We start from the raw sequence: 6,333 nt of genomic DNA on the forward strand, positions 1-6,333 counted from the left end.
CAAAATCAAACAAATATTATACAATGTAAATTATCATGAAATGTAATAGATTACCACCAATATTTATCAATATTTACAATATCTATCAATATTTAATATATACACCAAATTTGGATTTAAATATGTGTGGGTTTAAATATTTATATGTTTAAATTTCAGCACCATTTCTTATTTATGAACTGTGTCATCTAGAGCAACTACTCATATCTCTAAACTCTCTATTTCCTCATATGTAAATTGTATGTAATAATACAGGCCTCAGGGACTTCTCTGGTGGTGCAGTGGATAAGACTCTATGCTCCCAATGCAGGGGGTCCGGGTTCAATCCCTGGTCAGGGAACTAGATCCCACGTGCATGCCACAACTAAGAGTTCACGTGCCACAACTAAGGAGCCCTCCTGCTGCAACTAAGGAGCCCATGTGCTGCAACAAAGGAGCTGGCCTGCCACAACTAAGGAGGCCATCTGCTGCAACTAAGAACTGGTGCAGCCAAATAAATAAATAAATATTTAAAAAAATAATATAGGCCTCAAAGAATAGTGGTATTTATTTGTCAGTTATTAGTAATAAATTGATTATTATTGATGTGGAACTTCTTAGACAATATATTTTATAAGAAAGATTGATATATAATATCTTTATAAACGTTACATGATTGAGCTGAGAATTCTGAAGATAGAATATACTATATTCATCTTTAGTTTGCATTTTTATGTAACAATGTGCATAACTTATATGAATCATTTTTTTTTTCATGTTAAACTGAGAACTTCAAACAATGCCTAAGGAAAACCACTCTAAGAGCACAGTGATGGATTTCTTGAAGTGTTTTTTTCCCCATCAGAGGAAGAAACAAAGTGAGACCCAAGAAGATATAAGAAATAAGTAATCTGTTTAAGAACAAAAAAATGGCACTATGTTGGAACATAATGTGCCAGAAAAAATGGATTTGAAATGATACAGAATCTAGGCATACACAGTAAAGAGGAAAAAAAAATAGATGTGCCATAATGGAAGAGAAAGATTACAGAAAAGGCAGTTCAGGAAGCACGTTTCTATGTTGTTATCCTATTTTCCTTTCCCTCTTTTATAAGTAATAACTCTCCCAATTAATTTCCACCTATGCACATATTCACTGTGTATTATTTAGAAGAGAATCAGTTCCATATTTTAAAAAGGCATGAGATTATAAAAGGAGGAAAGTGTAATGAGGTAGAAAACTGAAGGGAAAAAAACACAAAATAAGATTAGATAAAGAGAAATGAAAAAGAAACCATATAGTTGTATCTTAATATGTTAACCAAATAATTTTGCTGCAAAAACCAAAAACTGGCTAGGCCAAAATTAAACAAAGGGCCGTTTTATGTAAAATGTTTCTTCACAAGTAAAAGTTTATGAAATTCTGAGATCGTTCAGTAGATTAGATATATCTGCAAATCACTATCAATCAAGCTGAAACCTCTGCAGTATGTACTTTTATGAATATTATTTTTTAAAAAACAAAGTCACCCCTATGAAACAAGAATAGCTCTTTTCTTCTCTTTGCTTAATAAAATTAACAAACAAATACACATATATAGGGAAAAAAAAAACATGTAAAATGTGTTCACTGCATGACCCAGTTATGCACACAGTTGAATGTCTTTTCTGTGTCTTTCTTGTGTTTTCCTGGAGAAAATACTTCAGTGCTTCCTTTGTCTTGTTTTCTGTAACTATTTTTAAATTTTCCCCAAATGATCCAGAGATCTATCCTCCTTCTAGAATTAGACTTTTTCCCAACCATAATATTTTCTTGCAGATGGTTCTTCTGTTACACTTTGAACTGGTTTTTCTCCACTCATGCAGCAGTCTTCTTCCTTGAACTTCCATTCATCTTCAACTTAGGACTTCCTCCACTACGTCCCATCCCTTGTTTCCTGATCTTCATGCTTTCCTGTTTTTAACTCAGTAATATTGTTGGAGTCCATCCCTCAGTAATTATCTTGGGTCTTGGTGTTGAATCTTTCTTGGATTCTTTATCAAATTGACTGGGTAATGGCCAGGATGCCTTAAGCAGTCACTCTGGGTGGTAACTTCTCTGACCAGCTGTAACAGTTATTACTCTTTCATTGCATTTCTGCTTCCTGAACATGTATTCAAACATATCATCTAGGATTTTCTTCTCTTTCAAGGAGCTGGAGGGCTGGAGTTGGGTATTTCTCTTCTGCCAGTGAGGTCAGGCTTAGATAAATTCCAAACTGTTTGGTTCTGGTAAAAGTTTCCCTTGAGGGTGCACTTTGTTAAGAACAGGGACATGTGGGCATATTTCAGAATAGTGACTTTTCCCCTCCCCCTGCCAGAAGTATGAGAGAATTTTTCCTCTATTCTTCACAGTAAGAATCTAATGGGACTCCTAGAGGTAAAACGTATAAAAGATTGGGGCCACATGGAGATTTTAACTCTCAAGCTAGTGCACACTGAGCCTCTAGCACTCTGTCAATACAGTTTGTGTTCCTACTGGGATTGGCACCAGTGATGGGATTCTGTTCCACTTCTGGGTTTATACTCCCAATAAGCTGTGATTCTCTGTATTCTCCTATTTCTCCAGGTTTAGGGACAGCAGTTTGCCTTGTGGCTTTAGCTCCCTGATGACTCTAAAAAGAGTTGCTGCTTTTCAGTTTATTCATCACTTTTCCTGTTGTGAGGAAGCAAGTAACAACTTTCAGGCTCCTTACAATTTGGACTAAAACCCAGAAGTACAATCAACACAATATACAAAAGTCCTTCTACGAATTTTTCTCTTAGATCGTCAGTTCATCTCTTAGATAGGTCAATAACAGTTATTTCCTATGTGACTTTTAAATCTTTTCAGTGTTAAAATGCATGTTTCATTTTATCCTTTCCCCAAAAGGTACATCTAGATAATTGTTCAATTTTGCTGACTTTTCACCAAATCAGTATTCTTAATCATTGTATTTAGGAACTGGGTCCAGAATAATTCTCTCACTGATGATGGCATTTATTAATCCATTTGGGAATTTTGTTCTAGATCTTGCTAAGTGTAAAGACTTGGGCGAGGTACTGAATTCTACACAAAGAGGAGTAAGATGTGATTTCCACTTTCAAGGTCGTAACAGTCTATCGATAAGTTGCCAAGATACACTTGGAATGCACAAAGTGGTAAAATGGCAATGCATTAGTTTCCAGTGGTTCCTATAGAAACATCAGAAACCGGTGCCTTAAATCTATAGAAATTTATTGTCTCACAGTTTTAGAGGCCAAAAGTCCTAAATCAACATGTTGGCAGGGCTACATTCCATCCCAAAGCTAGAGCGGAGCATCTATTTTTGCCACTTCCAACTTCTGGTGACTCCACGTGTTCCTTGGCTTGTGGCTATACTGCTCCAGTCTCTCTGGGTCACACAGCTTCCTCCTCCTGTGTTTGTGTTTCTCCTTTTCTGTCTGTCTCAAAACTGTTTCTCTCTCATAAAGATAAATGTGATTGCATTTAGGGCCCTCCTGGTTAATCCAAGATAAGTTTTGCCTCTCAAGATTCTTAACTTAATCACATCTTTTGCCATACTAGGAATAATTCAGACATTCTGAATATAAGGGCATGGACCTATATTTTGGGGGCCATGATTCAATTCATTATGGCCAATAAAACACCAAAATCTATAGAAATAGAGAAAGAAGTCAGGGAACCCCCTGCTTTTAAGGTAGGTATATTTAACCTGGCAGAGAGAAAGAGTTTTAATGTTTTTTTGTTTTTAAAGAAAAAAAATCCATGCTGAGTGATTACTTCTGTGTCTCTCATAATCCTAATCATGAATACATGTTATTTAAACATCACAAAATCTTAATCAGCATATGATTATACCAAGTGATTTGTAGCTGAGTTCAAGAATTTCAAGGACATTATAGGATTATTCTAATTTCTCTAGTCATAATGCTCATAGGTTATAAAGTCAGGACTTCCACCCACATTTTTCTGACCCAAAGCTCATGAGCTTTTAAGAAAAAAGAATACGATAATAATAATATTCGTATAATTAGTGTTAACTAGAAGAATATGTTTTCTTTTATCTTCAGAGTATGATGTGTTTACTCTAAGTTTGTTTTCTTTTCATTAATTCAGAATTTGAGGGCAGCACTTTTTGGATTATTCTACTAGCTCCCCAGTTATCATTAGAACTGCTACTACACTCAACTAGTGAGCCAGTAAAAGCCGGCTTTAAAAGCAAGAAGCTTTATGCCATGTGCCTATGGGGCTTGCTGTCAGAGCAGTCCTGACACATCCCACAGAAGCAGAGAAAATGGAACCTCTGAGCCAGAGGTAACAGCAGAACTGATGAAATGAGCAGCTGTGCTCACAGGCTTCAGTAGCATCATCATTTCTTCCTATTTATTGTTATATTCCTACTGAGGATAAGAAAAGACTTTTTGAGGTAGGCTTGCCATCAATCAGTTCCAGAATGCTTGGAGGTGAGGGAAGCTTGGCTTATACATGAAGAGCAAAGAATCTACATTCCATAAAGCTGAGCATCACATAGGCTGTTTTGCCTTAAATCATAAATGAAGATCAAAGTAGAGAAGAGATTTAGTGGCACAATTTGATAGATCCTTGTTTGTTGGAAAATAAATCATATGACAAACTAATAATAGAAGACAAGAGACTTGAAAACTTAAAGAAAACTGGGCTGTTTATCTCCAGTTATAACATTGTTTGATGAAATTATTTTGAGGTTTTAGTAAGCTCTAGGCTTTGAGAGATCAAGCTATAATCCTGATAGATTGACCCTTTCTAATTTGTAGTTTTGTTTTCTTGTTCTTCATTTTGTGATGGCATGAGTACTTCTAAGCCACTAGTTGATAAAATGAAAAGACAAAGAAAAACAAATAATTTTAATAAAGTGAACCTTGATCTAAATTTTGTACACTTATTAAAAATAGAGAAAGTTTAATTTATGGCCCAAGAGCTATCAAAGATGGTCATTCTTTTCATGGCTTTGTTTATCCTCATTTTGTAGCTTTAGTGTTTGGAATATAATAATTCCTTAATAAAGAAAAATGTGGTAAGTCTAAATACATTGCATTTATAGGATCTTCAATGTTAACCGGCAGGCTCAAGACCTTTTATGTATTCTTGGCCTCTCCTCTTCTCCAAATTTCAGCCTAAGCAGAGGCACAGCTTGTTAAAGGGAATTTATTTTGGCTGCCCCTGCTCACAGCTGATCCTCATTAGGGAAAACAAACCTCACTTTAAAAAGAACTATTGAGGGCTAAGGAAGAGGTCAATGTAAATTAGTTCACAAAGTGAGACTTCAATTGTTACCTAGTAGAGGGGCAGGAAGTCATATAAAGAGACACCAATTTGAAAGAAAAGGCCTAAGGCCTGTTTTGTTCAAAGTTAAGCCTTTAAGTGAGTTTCTCTCTGTATCTCCTGCTTTCTTTTTTCTCTCTCACAGATGTTTACCTGCCTGTGAAAGAGCACAGAGATCCTTTTTGAAGTCTGTTTGCATGCAACATCTGTGAGAATTTTGGCTTTAGGTCTTACTTCAAAGCTTTTGTACCTAATGATACCACAGAAAGATGATTCAACAGTAACAGCACACCCTCCCAGGAAGACATTTCCATGTGATATAATTTTTGATGTTTAATAGCAGCATAAATTTTCAAAAGGCAAACAAGGTATGTTAGGTGCATGTGAGGAAAGAATCAACTTCCCTGTGCCAAAGAATGATACCAAAATGGTAAAATGAGCTTCTGACACTATCTTTTCAGCAAATCTCTACTAGAATTTTTCTTAGCTCTAAAAAATAACACATTTGAAGTGAGCAAAAACTCTCCCTGATCCTCTTTTCTTACTGAAATAGAAAAGAATGCACATGCCAAAACAATGTCCATATACCAGAACCTGAGGCTCTATCTGTTCTAACAAAGTTACCACATCCATCATGGCAACTTCAATCAGGGCAACTACTGGGCTGAGCTTGCAGCGGTCTACAGTCACCTTCCAGGATTCATCTGGTTTTTGCAAGATCATTGCTAGGTAACTTAACTGAGGATGTGATAAGGACCACCATCCTTGCATCTGTTAGAAACTCATGGCTGATATAAATCTCCTAAACTCTATATAATACATATATGATACAATTTTTATTTATATATTTTTACTTACTTTCTCATGACAGGAACAGTTCCAGAGGCTTCCATGTGGCTTTCCCTATTTTGGTAGTTATCTACAACCAAGGACCCAATCTGGAAGTTGTACTAACTTCCAAGTAGGTTAATACCAATTAAACATTAAGGGTCCAGGGAAATGACCATCAGGTGGTCTATGTAAGTGATTTA

General features: G+C 35.9%; 1 pseudogene across 1 annotated transcript in view; it reads right to left on the bottom strand.

Moving 5' to 3' along the window:
* LOC307177076 (casein kinase II subunit beta-like) overlaps nucleotides 1-6,025 on the bottom strand; it is a 68,355-nt pseudogene extending 62,330 nt beyond the window's left edge. Inside the window, exon 1 of the transcript in view lies at nucleotides 5,927-6,025. The product of the transcript in view is annotated as a casein kinase II subunit beta-like (transcript). The remainder of the gene's footprint in view (nucleotides 1-5,926) is intronic.
* Nucleotides 6,026-6,333: the final 308 nt, after the last annotated feature.

Source organism: Stenella coeruleoalba (genome assembly GCF_951394435.1).
Source record: "Stenella coeruleoalba genome assembly, chromosome: 1".
Classification (NCBI taxonomy): Eukaryota; Metazoa; Chordata; class Mammalia; order Artiodactyla; family Delphinidae; genus Stenella; species Stenella coeruleoalba.